We start from the raw sequence: 19134 nt of genomic DNA on the forward strand, positions 1-19134 counted from the left end.
CCAGAACATGTTCAACTAGGCTTCAAGGAAGACAATCTATTTTTAATTTTAAAAATCTCCTTCTATAAGCATCTACACATATCTTACCATCCATAGAGTTAGCATGGAGTAACCAGAAATTTTCAAGCAGAAGAAAAATTAAAAAGTAAAAAAGCACAGATTTACATTTATAGCAGATTTAGACTCTCTTTGTGGTGTCACATTCAGACAACACATATGGCTTCATACCTTCAATTTAGCTGTGTAGTTTTTTTTTGTTGTAGTTTCCCCTAGACCTACCAAATTAAAACAAAACACCTTCACATTTTCTACTGGGGGCACAAATCATCCCCTTTTTAAACTGTCTTGAGATGGGTAGGAAGAAATCGTGTTTAGTGGAGCTGACTCAAAACTTAGGACCATACTATTCTACCTTCCACAACACTGAGTTATTCTAGAAATTAATATTGGGGCTTTGGCTATTAGGACGATACCATCCTCAGTCAACCTGTCTTGCTCATACAAAGCACCTGGAGACAAGTGTTCAATAGAGAGCATAGCAGTAAGTGGGGATAGCTACCCCGCTGTCCTTTCCTCTAGCGAATGAAAATTGTTGGAACATTAACAGAGTTATAGGAAGCTGGGCAAGATAGTCAAGGGTGTATTAAAAACTGTGTGAAGACAGTTCCATTTTATTAACGTTTAGTTTTTGTAAGTCTCCACCTTTACCTTCAAATGACCATATTCTCACTTCTAAATGCTGCAGTTCTCATTTGAGGGGCATATAGTTATAAAGGCAAAACAAAACGAAACTCACAGTCATATAATTGCCTGGCAGAACGTGAAGAACCTCATCCAAGACTAATGTGGGCTTGAAATGTGAATTTTCTTGGAGGTGCTGGAACAGCTCGTCTCAGTAATTGCAGGGCTATGTGAACTTGCACATGTCTCACAGGGAAAATTGCCTGTAATACCACTTTTTTCTTCTTTTCTCCTGTTTTTCAGGATCACACATTTCAGCATCACCATATGTTACTTAGCCACAATAAATCCTCTTCACTCAGGGGTTTATGTGTTCTGGGTACTTTGGACTCCTTGGTCACTCTGAAAGCCAAGGCGCCCACACCAAAGATCGAAGAGAAGGGAGCTTTAAATTGCACTGTAGAGCCCAAATCTATCATAAAGCTTTCACAGTCTCCAGGCCATTAATTTGGTGTGGACAAGTGGGATATTAATATACTACACTTGCTCTGTTTAACTGTGAAGCCATTAGCTGAGTCCCTGTGTCCTAACAAGCTAATAAAAATAAAATGTTTGCAGTCTATCAGTAAGAGACAAGGTCAGTTGCATGTCTCTTTTTCTTCCCAGTAGTTTTCAGAAGATCATGTTATCTAATAAACTCTTAACCCTTCATAGATATCCACAAAAGCATCTTCTGAGGAGTTCAGCTATTCAGTGCATCTGTACTATATACTTTGTCTTCCATATTAGAATAATGTCAAAGGAGAAAATATAAGGTTGCTGCTGAATATTTGTACATTATTTCTCCTCAATAGTGAAAATTTGCATCATTTGTGGAGACATTAATGTTGACTAAGATTGTAAAGAAAACTCAAATGATGAAGAACATTCTGAGGGAGAATAACAGAACAAGGTGTCAAAAAGCAGAAAAGGGAATTGTTAATAAATGAATCAACCTTGAACTACTTCCTTTTTTTAACCTTCCCTCCAGGTCACCAGACCTCATCACATAAATAACTACTGCTTTCCATCATATTCATTTATTATTATTGTGATGCAGTGCCCAAGTGCATTACTTGTTTCCAAGTCTTCTATAGCTTTTATCTGTGCTTTATGTTATCGTGAATGACAAATCGTAGTCCCTTCAGTGGTACAGGCCCATGGAAAGTCCAGGGTGGACTGCAGTTCATATTTTTCACTGTGAAAAAAATATTGACATAAGAATTTTTTCACTTAGCAATCTTGCATAATCAGTTTGGCTTATATTCATTATTTCTTAGTTTTTTACAAGCACACTGTGAAGAAAAATGTTAAGCTGCGATTTGTTCTCAAAGCAGTCACAGTGGCTATTTGCTATTCATAATTAAAGGCTAATAATTAGTTACCTAAATGGCATGGCATTATTTCTGCTTCCAGCTTGGAGGACTAAATCATAATAACCAGAGGCAAATCCTTTTTTGGGTCCAAATAATTTCCATATAAGCATGCTTACCAGTACAATGACTACTTTGTGTTAATAATGAAATGAGTATTTTCTTGCTTAACCATGAGCACACCTTGCGATGGTATTCATGTCAGTAAGCAAAGCCTGTTTGTTCACAGTAAGCTTTCCTGTGACTACAGCACTCCTGCAAAAAAAAAAGCTGTAAACACTGGAGAAGTGACTTTGTGGCTTACTGGCAAAATATTTGTTCTCACTGGGCAAACAGTGCTACATCATTCACACCAGAGAACTGGGAGTGAAGAGATTTCCTTTCAGGATAGCAGGCAGCAGCCCATTGCCATCCTTTTCCCCAGTTCCTGGAGTAGGGTCTGCTGCTGCACTAGATGTGCACAGGGACAGAGAGCAGTGGTCCATCCTGTCACAGTGAATGGGTTTTGGGAGTTACCCCAAACAACATTCCTCCCTCCTTCCTGGCTAGACAGAGCTTGTGGCTTTGTCAAATCAACCCCCAGGATGCCTGGTGGATTTTGGTACACTGGGCTTATTTTGACACAGCCATGTGACCTTAAACTCAGTTATTACCAAGTCAGGCTTTATGAGACCTGTATGGGTTACTACTGCATTTTTTCAATGGTGTCAGGACACTTGTAGGCCTCCCTGGCCCTCACAGCCTCCCCCCACCTGCCCATGGCCCAGGGCCCTATCTCAGCCTCCCCAGGGCTATTGGTTCCTGCCACAGAAATGCTGCAGCATGGCTGGTCTCCAGCTCCCCACAGCTCTGCCATGTCTGGTCGTGGGTCCTGCTGAGCCTGTGTCCCAGCCTTGTCCTCAGAGATTACCGGTGTCCAGGTTTGGTGCTGCCCTGGTGCTCCCAAGCTGCCCTGCTCCTGACTGAGTGGTATGACAGTCCCAGGCTCCATCACTGTGGTCCCATGGTATTACTGGTCTCCATGGCCCCATGATGGGTGAGGACATTAAATCTGGTTGTTGTAAAGCCATGGAAAGGGTGTTGGCTTAGTTGAGTTAACTCAACTTTTGTTAGCACTCAGTCACATATATAAACAAGCTTAAAAGCTAATGTCGGCAGAAGGGGAAAAAACCCCAACCCTCAAAAACACCCCAAACAAATAAAAATCAAAGCAGCATGTACATCACTGGTATTATGAGCACTGGGATAGGCGTATTGGATCCCAGCATAACATCACCCGTGTCAGTGACTTCCATCAGCAAAGGGGGATCTGACAGATCCCCTTCCCCTCCTGACTGCCTCATACTGCCACCCTTTGAACTGCTCAAAAAGCTGCCCACAGCCATCCACATTTGCCCAGGTAAGTGTCCTGAATTGGTACAGAAGTGTGTAACCAGAAGGCAAATTTCACTGTTTCAAGTGAAAATGTGTTTCTCTGTTTCCTGCCTTCCCTTCCCCTATGTGAATAGCAATTCAGCGGGAAAATAACCAAATCTTCCTTTAATGATCTCTCTTAAGAACAGAAAATGGAAGTATTTCTAACTTCTGCCTGAGACAGATGTAAAGAGAAGAAAAACTCCCCTAGAAATGGGAGATGAAGCAAATACTCCATACCCACATGCATGACAAATGACCACAAAACTCACCTGAGACTCAACCTGATTTTGAGATAGCTTGTCAGTGACCTGTGGGTGGATGGAGGAAGAACAATTGCATTATTTCTTTATAATTCATATTGAACCTGAAAAAAGTAAATTATACTTTTCTGAACAAAGCCCATTATTAAAGGTGTAGCTAAAAGATAGTGCAAGAACGAGGAAGACTCCACACAAATCAATCCTTAAACTAGATGCTCCCACACTTGAAGTGGCAGCTTCTGACAATGATTAATACATATATATATTCTAAGGACACTTACAACATATGACAGCTGTCCTGTCCTGACATTTAGAAGCAGATGCTCAAACAGCCCACAACAGGGAAACTTTCAGCGTGATAAAGACCATTTAGGATCACTTTATTGCATTACCACAGAAAAGTGTTATTAGCAACTCAATACTCTGTCCTAATACTTCACCTGCACCAGACCACTGTGTTTCTTATGAAGCAACACACATAAGGTCCCCCACCATCTTTTTCCTTCAGCTATTTTCACTTATTAGCCATCATACTATCATTTGTCCTGTTTAGCCCACTGTGTAAAGTGGTCTGTGTGTTTTACTGCAAATACACTCCTGATCATTTAAGGAAAAGTCTGGTAGAACTGAAAAATACGACCCAGGCCTGTTCCAAAAGCCTGTAGGTTTTTGGAACTGTAGGTTTACTTCATACTCCCCTTAATGGGAAAATATGGTTAATTTTTAACTTTCTTTTTAACAAATATAATGGGCCAAAACATTAATGAAAGAAGATGGAAGTGAAGTACATATACCATAGCAGATCAGATCATTTCCCAGAGAGTGGCCTGATCCTGATTTCATAAGAGATGTTATATTGGGAGAGAAAAATGTACACGAGCAAGATAAAATCCATTAAAAATAGTTCATCTCACCATCTGGACAGAGATGTTTTCCCTGGTTCACTGGTTCCAAATATTGCAAAATATTCTGGTGTCAAACTCCTCTTGCAGAACTTCCCAAACTACTTCAGTAACAGTTTACGTAAGACCTATTCAGGTTTCAGTATCAATGTCAAGCACTAGGTTAGAGGAAAGAGAAAAATTTCAAGAGTACAAACAGAAAGAGGAAACAAATAAAAGAAACCCCCAAACAGAGGACCGTGACAGCAGAAGCCACCAACAATATTGAGACTAGGTATAGCTACTGAAGTAAATACGTGCAAGGGAAGGGTTATCTAGGAGCAAAGAGACATAGCACGTTCCTTCTATTAGAAAAACATGTCAAAGCTTTGAGTGCAGATACTTGCAAAGTATCAATTTATCATTTTTTGGCTAGTAACTTATATAACTCTGAGCAGTAACGTGGAATTTTGAGCCTCCCCTATCTCCTAAGCCTTCCCCAGTTTGGGCCATCTTCTTGACATAACTACATTTGGGATATAAACACACCAAGAGGCTGGCTAATCAAAAATCAACTGAAAATTAATGGAATCAAACATAATAACAGCAAAACCCTGACAGATTTCTTTGCCTTACATTTCTGGCCAATGGAAAAGCATAAGGAATTTGTAAAGCATAGTTTCAAAATTTTGTGTGATCATCTAAAACTCTGATCTGAGGAAGAGATACAATCTGGGATCACTTTTAGAGCTGCAAACTCCCTGTCTACTTTCACCTATTCGCTCTCATGTTTTCATCTACAGAAACAAAGCAAAGAAGAAAATGTGATCTTTGGAAAGGATCCTCTTATGGAAGCTGCTGTCCTTTTCAGAGATACTCTCATATCATTGTTATGATGCTTTAGTTGTTCATAGTACAATGTCTTGCTATATATTTTTTTCATTAACATGCCCAAGATTCTTGTGAAAAGGTCAGGCAATGGCTGTAAGTACTATTATCCTCGTTTTACAGGGGAGAGATGAAGACTGAAGTCTAAAATAGTTTGATCCTGCCTGTATACTGAGGTGGTGCTAAAGCCAGGATTTAGAACTCAGTCTCTTATAACGCCAAGTTCCTTTCTTCAGTGTTACTTCTTCTCAGTGCCTCTCCCAAATATACAAGAATGTAGCAACAAGAGTGCACAAGAAATACTTCATTCCCTTGACTCCCTGCAACTCAACCCTCTTCTAACACGTAAAAATGACACACACTCTTTGAAGACAATATACCTGCCAAATATGAAAGGAATTTGAGTAGTCTAATCACAAAATTTGCAGTTATTTGATTTTTTCTCTGAAACCAACGAAGCATGCTTTGATTAACCATGTTTGAGGATAGATCAAAAATGGCTAAGAGATTTTTGACAGAATTATCCAACTCAATTATGTCATACACAGGGATAAAACTAAACCAGTGTCAGACCTAAAGAGAATTATTCTGAGTTAAACTTTAATGAAAAAAAAATGAAGCTTGGAATGAAAATGGAAAGCTATCATGCTCTAATAGGGTATTATGCTTATTTACTGTGTCTTTAATGTTATCATACAGCAACATAGCATAAGACTCTGTACACGTGTTGTAATAATAACTCTATCGCTAGGCAGCCATACAAACAAATAAACTTTCCAGGAAAAAAGAAGACAGTCTTGAAGAAAGAGGGTGGAACACAGTGAGATTGTAGGTGGGGGGAGTAGCTGTGTGTAACTGGTGGAAAAACTGGAGCATAGGCTGCAGGATCCCCCTCCACATTCCGGACAACTTCTCCACAGTCTCCAACAAACTCATCCTGTAATTGAGACCGCAAGGAAGCAGGCAAAAGAATTACCTGAGGTGTCCTTTTTTCGGTTCAGATTTGAGTCCCATAATACCTTCCTTTTGTCTTGACAGTACTACATGCTGTATCCATAACATTTAGTAGTGCAATCCCATTGACTCTGTTGTATATTTGCCTCGGCTCAAATGATCACTCCTTCTTTATTTAGCATTAATATTCTTTTTACTTTTTCTCTATAGAAGTTGGAATATGACTGGATATGAGTCTTCGCATATCTTCTATGCTGCTCAGGTGCTGATACTGCTCTCATCAATAGAGTACTTGAACTTCTTCCAGAAGTGCCCCCTGCCCTTCTTTTGAGTAACTCAATAGTCATTAATGTTTAATGGCTAGAGGAATGGGTGAGAGATAAAAGACAGAGAAGCATGCGCACCAGATTTTGCTCTGCAGAGAAACCTGGTGACCCTTACTTACTGTGTCTGTTTTTTATTTTTTTCACAGTGCAACCAGGAAGCTGGCTAAATCCTACTTAATGCAAGTGATGGTGACTTAGAATAAAGCAAAATAAAACTGAAAAAAATTATACAGAATCCCCTAATTGTTATTGTTCCCAAATATTCATTATTTAGGCACTAAAGTTTTCTCTAAAGAAGATTAAACTTGTGACGAGTTCCTTTTCAACACAGTGATATAGTGTAACAGTCCAAATTTAAGGCTAGTACATTTTATTTGGTTTCCTCCCGGCATGGCCAGAATAGCATGCCTTCAGGACTTTCAGACTGACTTTCAGGTTGCCCTTGCCTGCTAGGGAAACCTTTAAAATTTAAAGGGAAAAAAAAATCATTTGTACGTTCTGCAAGCTGAGGGAAGAAATCCTACTTGGTGTGATTTGCTATAATGATAAATTTATCAGAAGCTGTTCATTTTACCTGCTGCAGAACTGCTCTTTGATGGCATTAATCTGCAGTAATGATTACAGGAAAGTAATTCAAAGCTGTTCAAAGGCAAAGGTGACATGATGCTTTCCATCTCTTTTCTGAATGCTGCCTCAGATTCTTCAATAAATTACAGATGGAGAGAGAGAAAAGATGGGCTATACTCAGCTGAATATTTCTGGGAATCTGGAAACATGGAGAAATAAGACCAATACATAGACAACATTTTCAATAAAATGGGTTGCAGATTCCACGTAGACCTTCTACAGAGAAAGGCACCAGAGTCAAAAGTTTTGGGAATGTTCAATACTATATGTTTTACATTAACCATCAGTGAAGATGAACAATAAATTAAAAGTAAGTTAATGCTTCATAATATTTCAGGTGAGGTGGACTCATGGTATGTTTTCAAAATGAGAAGAGATTCTCTGAATGGTTGCAAGACACCTCTATAGCAAACCTAGTCAGATCTTTGAAGAGGACTTTTTGGCTACTGAGAGACCAAATTGCATAGGTTTTACCTAGCTCTGCATGAAAACACCCATGGATGGAGAATCTATGACTTCTTTGGTGACATGGCCCAAAGCAGCCCTTCGTATTTCCATAATGCTTTTCCTTCTATCCAGACTGAATCTTACAAGCTGCAACTCTGGTCATTGTCTTTTGGTTTACTGTCCTTGTTTTACCAAATGATTTTTCAAGTATGACCACCAGCTGGAATAACATCACCTTGCTCCTGAAGGCATTCTTGGAGTTCGACATCACAAGTAGCCAGCACATTTGTCTTTGAGTATGCCTAGAATGTGTTGACCGATACAGTCACAGCAAATGAAAATATGGGATTTGATTATTTCGTTACTATGTGTTGTTCTTTGATTCCGGTGAAGTAGTCTAAAAGAAAAAACAAAAACAACAAAAGAACAAACCCACCCTCACCCCACACCCCCAAGATTTTATCTGCAGTGATACTGAACAAGCACAGTTAAAAATGAATCCAAGGGGAGGAGTATTTACCAGGGTTCATCAACAGTAAAAATCTTCTCTGCTATAAACGTCAGAGAAGGCAGGCTTAAGTAAATGCCAAATGTTTTTGAAAATCATGTCCTAAAGATTTTCTTTCAGGTCATAGGAAAATATATTCTTCCATTAGTTTACAACACTGAAGATAGGCTTGTAAAGCAGTGAAAAGCTGAGGGGAAAGAAAAAGAAAAAAAAGAGCAACCTAATTAATCCACAAAGAATCAAAAGGTAAAATACCAAATTTTATACAATAGTCACATGAACAGTTTCCAGTAATGACTAGAAGGGAAAACATGAAGCTTATTTTCAGAGATTAGAACAATTTTGCTAGGGAACTGGTCTTATTTTTTTCCTAATGTGTGTTGCGAATTTACAATGCTTGGAGAACAATGTGTCTGTTTTGCTACACAGCTACCTACAAGCATACCAGGAAACTCTAGAAAGAAGGAAACAGAGCATTGACTGGAGCCAGTGTTTAAAATATAGAACAATTACTAGCTCACCATCACAGTTTGACAGTGCACATTTCTTCACAGAACTAAACCTGGTAGCAATGCCTAGCTTTTCTGCAGTGATTCTCATCAGAAGATCTCAAAGTATCATTGATAGCAGCTATTACAGCTCAGCCACAGGCATCCCTGACAGCATATCTCTGACTTGTCCGTACTATCCTGGCCTAGGAGAAGCACTGAGACACTGTGCAGCCTCACATACAGCTGTTATTCACATCCCTTGCACATCACACTCCAACACACCCGAGAGAACTAAAACGTGTCATGTAGAAAGTGGTGTCAAAATGTCATCAGGCCCATATCACTGCAGGCTTTATCATACTGGAGGCACACCAGGACTGGAGACCTCCCTTACTCAGGGGCACACTCCATGGTAATGTTATGCTGATTCTGAGACCACATAACGATCCCATCTTAGTAAGGAAAGGCCGCTGCAATGGCCTGATGTGATAATCCGCATTAGATCCATGTTGTCCCAAAAGTTTGATATGACTGTGTCGTGGTTTCACCCGGCTGAGGGCCAAGATCCACGCAGCTGCCTGCTCCTTTAAGGAAAAGAGCAGGTTAAAGGAAAGGGGGGGGGGGGGTGGTGAGAAGTAAGGGAAGGGAAAAGGAAGAGAAAGGGGCAAATAACCCCAAAATCAAGAAATTAAGAGGCCCGTGGGTTGGGATAAGGATAGTTTACTAAGATAACAGAAAGATACAATGTAACAATACTAACAGGACTTCAAAGCAAAATATATGAAACTGTTGATACACAATGCAGTTTCTCACCAAACCACACAACTCAGGCCGTGCCACCCAGAGCCGTCCCAGAACCCGACCGTCCCCCAAGAACCGCGCGTCCCGGAGCCGCCCCAGGCCTTCCTCCCGTCAGCCCCCGATATCCTGGGCAGGACGTAACTGGCGTGGAATACTCTCTTTGGTCAGTTGGGTCACCTGTCCTGGCTTCGCCCCTCCTTTCTCATGAAGAGCTGAGAAAGTCCTTGACTGTCTGACAGCAACTAGAAACATCAGGGTGTTATCAGCACTGCTCCCATTTTACTCTCAAACACAGCATTCATCTGCTGCTACAAATGAAATTAACTCCATCCTGACCAAAACCAGGACATTATCCACCCCTTATTCCATACCATTTACGTCATGACCAAATCCAACCATTTCTTGTTTCAGACACATATATGTGTGTGCACACATGTATACACACACATGTGCATACAGGTATTATTCCCTTAGTCTATGGACCATTCTTCTGAGGTTGTTGAGTGAATGAACATTTAGTCCATGATGATCTTCAGGCTTCATTCGTCGTAACAGTCTCTCATGGTGTCAGTATGCGCCATTGGATCGTTGTATGCTGCATTTCAGGCTCTCGACCGATACAGCTGACATGGTCCATGTTCTTATTCTGTGAATCAAAGACGTTCATTTTCAAAGGGGAAGGAGGAAAAAGTTCTTGGAACACCAGGTCTTGGTCCTGTCATCGTGGCACTCTTCTTTCATTGACTTGTATGACTCCGGCTGTAACTCCATTGGTACAACATACAACAACATACAGCAATAATAGCAATAATGAATGCACAGAGCAATTATTATAATACAATTTCTACCTTATTAATTATATTGGCCAGTCTCACCTAAAATCAAATCCCTCTGGGGTACACATCGAACTTCTCCATTCTTCTGCATTACCCACCAAGTACAACCAGGTCCTTGAGCAAAAGCAATCCCAGACATGGGTTTACCTTTGCCCGAAGCAGGGATGACCCAGACTGTCTTCCCTAATATACTCTTCATATGCACCACTGGGACTCTGTCTCCTTCCACAGTACGTGGAAATTTTGACTGGGCAGGACCAGGTCGATTGGTGCATCCTCTAGAGTTAACTAACCATGTGGCTTTGGCTAAATGTGTATCCCAATGTTTGAATGTTCCACCACCCATCGCTTTCAGGGTAGTCTTTAAGAGACCATTATATCATTCAATTTTCCCAGAGGCTGGTGCATGATAAGGAATGTGATACACCCACTCAATGCCATGCTCTTTGGCCCAGGTGTCTATGAGAGCATTTCGGAAATGAGTCCCATTGTCTGACTCGATTCTTTCTGGGGTGCCGTGTCGCCATAGGACTTGCCTTTCAAGACCCAGGATTGTATTCCAGGCAGTGGCATGGGGTACAGGATATGTTTCTAGCCAGCCAGTGGTTGCCTCCACCATCGTAAGCACGTAGCGCTTGCCATGGCGGGTGCGTGGGAGGGTGATGTAATCAATCTGCCAGGCCTCCCCATATTTATATTTCATCCACCGGCCTCCATACCAAAGGGGCTTCAAGCGCTTAGCTTGCTTGATTGCGGCGCACGTCTCACATTCATGGATAACTTGTGCAATAGCATCCATGGTTAAGTCCACCCCTCGATCTCGAGCCCATCTATATGTTGCATCTCTCCCTTGATGACCTGAGGAATCATGAGCCCATCGAGCTAGGAATAATTCACCTTTATGTTGCCAGTCTAGGTCTACTTGAGCCACTTCAATCCTAGCAGCCTTATCTACCTGATGGTTGTTTTGATGTTCCTCCATGGCCCGACTCTTAGGCACATGGGCATCAACATGACGTACCTTTACAACGAGCTTCTCTAACCGGGCAGCAATATCTTGCCATAAGTCAGCAGCCCATATGGGTTTGCCTCTACGCTGCCAGTTGTTCTTTTTCCACTGCTGCAACCAACCCCACAGGGCATTGGCTACCATCCATGAGTCAGTATACAGGTAGAGCATTGGCCACTTTTCTCTCTCAGCAATGTCCAGGGCTAACTGGATGGCTTTCACCTCAGCGAACTGGCTTGATTCACCTTTTCCTTCAGTAGCTTCTGCTACTCGTCTTGTAGGACTCCATACGGCAGCTTTCCATCTTCGATGCTTTCCCACAAGGCGACAGGAGCCATCAGTGAAAAGGGCATATTGCTTCTCATTCTCTGGCAGTTTGTTGTAAGGTGGGGCTTCTTCAGCCCGTGTCACCTCCTCATCCTCTGGTGACATTCCAAAATCTTTGCCTTCTGGCCAGTCTGTGATCACTTCCACGATTCCTGGGCGATTAGGGTTTCCTATTCGAGCCCGCTGAGTAATCAGTGCAACCCACTTGCTCCACGTAGCATCAGTGGCATGATGTGTAGAAGGGACTTTCCCTTTGAACATCCAGCCCAGCACCGGCAGTCGGGGTGCCAGGAGGAGCTGGGCTTCAGTTCCAATCACTTCTGAAGCGGCTCGAACCCCTTCATAGGCAGCCAGTATTTCCTTTTCTGTTGGAGTGTAATTGGCCTCAGAGCCTTTGTAGGCCCGACTCCAAAACCCCAGCGGTCGACCGCGAGTCTCCCCTTGTGCTTTCTGCCAGAGACTCCAGGTAGGTCCATTCTCTCCGGCTGCAGTGTAAAGCACATTTTTAACATCTGTCCCTGTCCGGACAGGCCCAAGGGCCACTGCATGGACTATCTCGCGTTTGATCTGCTCAAAGGCTTGTTGCTGCTCAGGGCCCCACTGGAAATCATTCTTCTTCCGAGTTACGTGGTAAAGTGGGCTCACAATGAGACTGTAGTTTGGGACATGCATTCGCCAAAAACCTATAACACCCAAGAAAGCTTGTGTTTCCTTTTTGTTGCTTGGTGGAGACATAGCTGCAATTTTATTGACAATGTCCATTGGGATCTGACGACGCCCATCCTGCCATTTTATTCCTAAAAACTGGATTTCTTGCGTAGGCCCCTTGACTTTACTTTGCTTTATAGCAAAACCAGCTTCTAAAAGGATTTGAATTATCCTTTTTCCTTTCTCAAATACTTCCTCTGCTGTATTGCCCCATACTATGATGTCATCAATATACTGCAGGTGTTCTGGGGCTTCACCCTTTTCCAGTGTAGTCTGAATTAGTCCATGGCAGATGGTGGGGCTGTGTTTCCACCCCTGGGGCAGACGATTCCATGTGTATTGGATGCCCCTCCAGGTGAAAGCAAACTGTGGCCTGCACTCTGGCGCCAGTGGTATTGAGAAGAAAGCATTTGCAATGTCAATTGTAGCATACCACTTAGCTGCCTTTGATTCCAGTTCATACTGCAGTTCCAGCATGTCTGGTACAGCAGCACTCATACCTGGAGTGACTTCGTTTAGGCCACGATAATCCACTGTCAGCCTCCACTCTCCATCAGACTTCCGCACTGGCCATATGGGACTGTTAAAGGGTGAGCGGGTTCGGCTGATCACTCCTTGACTCTCCAGTTGACGAATCAGCTTATGGATGGGGATCAGGGAATCCCGGTTAGTACGGTATTGTCTCCTGTGCACTGTCGTTGTAGCAATTGGCACTTGCTGTTCTTCGACTTTCAACAACCCCACAACAGAAGGATTGTCAGAGAGTCCAGGCAATGCACGCAATTGTTCAGTTTCTTCTGTCTCCAAAGCAGCTATTCCAAAAGCCCATCGGTACCCTTTTGGGTCTTTAAAATACCCTCTACGGAGATAATCCATACCTAAAATGCACGGAGCTTCTGGGCCAGTCACAATTGGGTGTTTCTCCCAGTCCTTCCCAGTTAAGCTCATTTCAGCCTCTAACACAGTCAATTGTTGGGATCCCCCTGTCACTCCAAAAATGCTAACAGGTTCAGTCCCAACATGATTCGATGGCATTATCGTACACTGGGCACCAGTATCCACCAGAGCCTTGTACTCTTGTGGGTCTGACGTGCCAGGCCATCGGATCCACACAGTCCAATAAACACGGTTATCCCTCTCCTCCACCTGGCTGGAGGCAGGGCACCTCTATTGTTGCTGACTGTGTTGGCTGTTCACTGGTGCAGCGTTCTTCCTGGCAGAACCGCGTTGTGCAATTCCTTTACCTCGCAACTCATTTACTCGTGCTTGAAGGGCTGAGGTGGGCTGCATACCCCACTTCATCATGTCCTCACCATGGTCACGCAGGTAAAACCACAGCGTCTCTCGCGGTGTGTACCTACTGTATCCTCCCTTCTGGGATGATGGACGCTTTCTCCCAATAGCTGCAACATGGCTGCATATGGGTTGGGAGTTGGACACATTTTCGTCAAGTCGTTTGACCAGTTTCTCTACTGCTGCGATGACAGAGAGAGAAACATTGTCCTGATATCTCCGAAGGTGGCCGGACACCTCAGATACGGTTGGTGGATACGTATCACTCCAGTCCATTGTTGCCAATGAATTGGTGTGCCCTGCTGGTGCACTTCGTACCACCTTACGCCACATATCTGGGGTGCATAGGACGTCATCAGGATCAGAGGGAAGCTGTGAGTTGTCCAGATCATAATAAATTACCTCCCGTACAGCTAATTCTCTCAGGTGCTGGATAACTGCCTCTAGGTTGTTACACTTGGGTGTTTGACATGTAATGTATTCCTTTATGGGATACCTTTCCCTCACACTTGACAGTAGTCGTCTCCAGAGGCTGAGGATTTCAGGCTTTTCCCCAATTGCCTTATCAATGCCTCCTTCTCTAGCTAGGGATGCCAACTGCTTGGCCTCCCTGCCATCTAATTCCAGACTACTGGCCCCATGATCCCAGCATCGGAGCAACCAAGTGATGATGTGCTCACCTGGGCGGCGGCTGAAATCTTTTCGAATTTCACGCAGCTCACTCAGGGACAGGGATCGTGTGACAACAACCTCATCCTGAGATGGTTGAGATGGAACAACCTTATCCCGGGATGGTTGAGATGGCTTTGCCTTATCCTGAGATGGTTTGGATGGCCCTGCCTTATCCTGAGATTCATCAGATGACCCTGCTTTATCCTGACCTTCATCAGATGACCCCGCTTTATCCTGACCTTCATCGGGTGGCCCTGATTCAATTTCATCCTCATCTTCATCCTTCACTACAGGAACAACTTTCTTTGTATATTTCCTCTTTCGTACGGGAGCAACAGACACTGATGTGGGTTGATTTTTTGTTTTACCGGCAGTATCTGCTGTAGGGGCAGCAGTAGCTGCAGTTTCAGTTGGGCAGGTTGCAGTAGCCACAGTTCTAGTCATAGAAGTTACAGTGGCCTCAGTGTTAGTCCCAGTGGTTACAGTAGCTGCAGTTTCTGCTGGTCTGTTTTCCTTCCTTTCCCTCTGACAGTGCTGACTGCTATCAAGCAGTGTTTGGTAAATAGTGGCCAGGGCCCAGCACAGTGAAGTAAACTGTGCATCTCTGGGAAACTTACGGCAATTTCTTTTCAGATATGCAGCCACTTTATCAGGGTCCTGTAACTGTTCGGGAGTGAAACTCCAAAACATCGGACGTGAGAAAGTGCCTAGGTAGTTGCCCATACTCTGCCACGTACCCTGCCACTCGTGATTATCTGGCCTTGCAGAACACTCTTGAGTGGTATTCATAAACCTTTGCTTAATATTGAACAAAAGCAGAACCATATTCACCAAACATAACAACAGCAAAATGCTAGTTTGAATACCCCAGGGATATTGGAAATTTTCAAAAACCGTTACCAGAGCTGTTGTATTGAGCCCAAAGGAAGAGAAAGCAGCGTAGATATTTCTTTCTGTACTCCCACCATACCAGCTGCCATTGTTAACTCCTCCATGTCTAAAGAATGGACAGGGCAGCAAAATCTCATACAAGTACCAGAACAAGTTCACGATCATCGATATCACTGTATCATAAACTGTTTTCATAAAATACACCAAAATGAGGTACGGGAACGAAAACAGGAGCTGCAGCCCCAGGATGTTAAAGGATCCTGCTAGGATTGCATACAACAGACGGTGCTTTTGCTGCCACAGCTGTGAGCACAGCCTTGTAAATAAATACCAGAGCATCGTGACCAGAGACTGCTTAAATCAAAGTACTTATCACAACTTTGACTTAATTACAAACAGGTCAGGGTCAGATCTACCGTTATCCCAACCTTTCGAGCCCCACGTTGGGCGCCAAAAAGACTGTCGTGGTTTCACCCGGCTGAGGGCCAAGATCCACGCAGCTGCCTGCTCCTTTAAGGAAAAGAGCAGGTTAAAGGAAAGGGGGGGGGGGGGTGGTGAGAAGTAAGGGAAGGGAAAAGGAAGAGAAAGGGGCAAATAACCCCAAAATCAAGAAATTAAGAGGCCCGTGGGTTGGGATAAGGATAGTTTACTAAGATAACAGAAAGATACAATGTAACAATACTAACAGGACTTCAAAGCAAAATATATGAAACTGTTGATACACAATGCAGTTTCTCACCAAACCACACAACTCAGGCCGTGCCACCCAGAGCCGTCCCAGAACCCGACCGTCCCCCAAGAACCGCGCGTCCCGGAGCCGCCCCAGGCCTTCCTCCCGTCAGCCCCCGATATCCTGGGCAGGACGTAACTGGCGTGGAATACTCTCTTTGGTCAGTTGGGTCACCTGTCCTGGCTTCGCCCCTCCTTTCTCATGAAGAGCTGAGAAAGTCCTTGACTGTCTGACAGCAACTAGAAACATCAGGGTGTTATCAGCACTGCTCCCATTTTACTCTCAAACACAGCATTCATCTGCTGCTACAAATGAAATTAACTCCATCCTGACCAAAACCAGGACAGACTGTCCACAGGGACAATGAGAAGCTGAAAATGGATGTTGTTAGGAGATTTTATGTATGTGTGTATTTATTGATTTATGAGTAGAGCCCAAAGGATTGAGGTGGAAAGGAGGAGTAGTGTTTTCGTCCAGTTTTTTATTTTGTCTTCTGTACAGCTGGATAGCTGGTGCTTTTACATTTAATAGACGTGAACAATTTAAAAAAACCTCAGAGGTAGGTATGGTCCAAAGTCCAGGCTCAAGAAGCTATAGAGCAGAAATTCAAAGAGGCCATGTATTTCTTTATTGCAGTTCTTCAAACACATGTTCATGCTGAAAAAACATATTTCTTTCCAGCTTTGCAGGCATAGGTCAGATCATAGCAGGTCCTTCTCTGTCTTAGTGACCACCACCAGGAAAAACCTTCTAGGCATATCTAATCTCAAAAGACACTGAGATCACAACCTTGGAATACTGAAACATGACTATTCGTATTGTGTAACTGAGCACATGCCCCCTGCAAGCCTGCGCCTGCCAGTTCTCCATTTAGTAGCCAGGAACTAATTGGGTAGTTGCATTCCTGGTGGGATGCAAAACAAAGTCTTTTTGAGTACTTTAGGTTTTGTAGATGCGAGCTGTGTCAGGCCATTTGCCCTATGAGCCAGAGAACAGGCCTATTTTATCTGCAGCAACAGACATAGCCTGAAAGCCTGAGATGACCATGTTAACCAAGTGACCCATCTCTGAGAAGAGAGTCCTATTGCACATGAGTATCAATGACATTAGAGAGAAAGAAGCGTTTCCATGTATGTGAATGTTTTCCCTGGTTTTCTGTACTCTCAATGGGAAAGAAATAAAGGGAATAATTATCGGCCATCTTGGAGGTCTACCTCCTTACCAGTGAGTAAATCAGCTGAAAACAAAAAGCTATGTTTGAGTTCCAGGCACAGCAGGGGATTACTGTACAGTGACTTGAAACTCATTGATTGGATTCTGTAGATGACTCAGTAGCTTGAAATAGAAATTAGTTTTAACAGCAAAAGAATCACAAAGCAGGCTCCTATATTCAGGGAGTCTGCAACATTTTCATCTGTGGGTGTGGTAGGGTTCACATTCCTCGCTTGTACATCCATAGAAATCCTTCTGATTTTGTCTGTTCATAGAGAAATGATAGATAAGCATCAGAGAAAGTACTTTTCTGGACCATCCTCAAAAAGGTAGAGAGAGGGCAGTACACAAAACCAATGAGACTTCAGGAGTGCAGGAGGTTTGCACATCAGTTTTGTCACATAATACTTAATGCTAGTAAAGGGTGAAAAATATGTGGTTATGTCTGTTCCCTCTTCTATCTGATCTTTATAACACAGGGGACAGAATTTCTCAAGTAGTTCTTCCACTGAACTTATATGCTTCGGGTGAACAAAAGAACTGCTCTTTTGGAGATGACATCCTATCTTGATTTAAGGGTACTGAGTAAATGAGAACAAATTTCTCTGCTTAACCTTCTCTGTGTTAAGCGAAACACGTAGAACTTTTTAGCATCGAGCTTGAAGACCCATGTTCCAGAAACAGAAAACTACTTGTAAACACTCTCCTGTGTTGTGTTTATATGTGATTCTCTTTACTTATTTTCCTAAGTGTGGACTCCATAAGGTATACAGTATACCACAGTCTGCAATGGTCCCATTATTGCAGTAACAGTAACTTTTCCACTCCTACTCACCGCCCCCTGTTTGAGCAACCACGGGCACCATTTCTGCTGTGAGCCACCATGAACCCATGTTCAGCTACAGCCCCCTACAGCCACCAGGTTCTTTTCTAACCCATCCTTTCCAAAACACAGTATAACACCCTATAAATTATTGATTACAAACAGCAGAAATCTATGTTTGCTCACACAGTTTATCACTAAAAGGATCCAGCTTGCTTCATAGAACTGGCTTCTTATTCACAAGACATTTTTGTGAATTAAAGCAAGAATTTTAAGGATCTCCCCCCAGGTACAAGTCAGGAAAAGCTCTCCTGATAGCCATCCTAATTCTTAGCTGATATGGATCTCATAGAAGTGAATCAGGATTAAGTATCCTGGAGTCAGGCATCTTGAGCCAAGTTGCAATACATATGTACATAAATGCATTATGAGAATTAACTTTATCTGAACAATTACCACTCTTGATGCTGCGATATTTGAAGCACGCATCTCTTTGGTTTACCCTTGTGCAATAATAGACTCTTGTATCTGCATTAAGGGCTGCTCTGCTGGATGTCTTTACACTACATCAGTTTTTCTTCAATTTAGTTCCACACGTAAAATCCTCACGGAGACAGACATTTGTGTGTTTGCCCAAATCATCATTAGGCATTCTGAAACTGAGTGGGAAATAAAAGAAAATGTTTTCTTTCAGTGTTTTCATATTTTCTTCATTATTTAAGAGTGTGTCTCACAAAAGAAATGCAACAAAAGATTGACAACATGAGATATTTAGAAACGCTGATCTTTGACAATATATTATCAATGGATGAATAATATTAATGCTCTGTTAAAATGGCATTGATTCTGTGCGAAAATACTGGCTCCCTGGAACTTCAGCTCCTCTCAGCTATCAGCCACTTTTATCAGTCTTGAAAATACTTAGCAAGTAAAAATTGATC

The sequence above is a fragment of the Gallinula chloropus genome (assembly GCF_964237585.1).
Source record: "Gallinula chloropus genome assembly, chromosome: 3".
Taxonomy (NCBI): Eukaryota; Metazoa; Chordata; class Aves; order Gruiformes; family Rallidae; genus Gallinula; species Gallinula chloropus.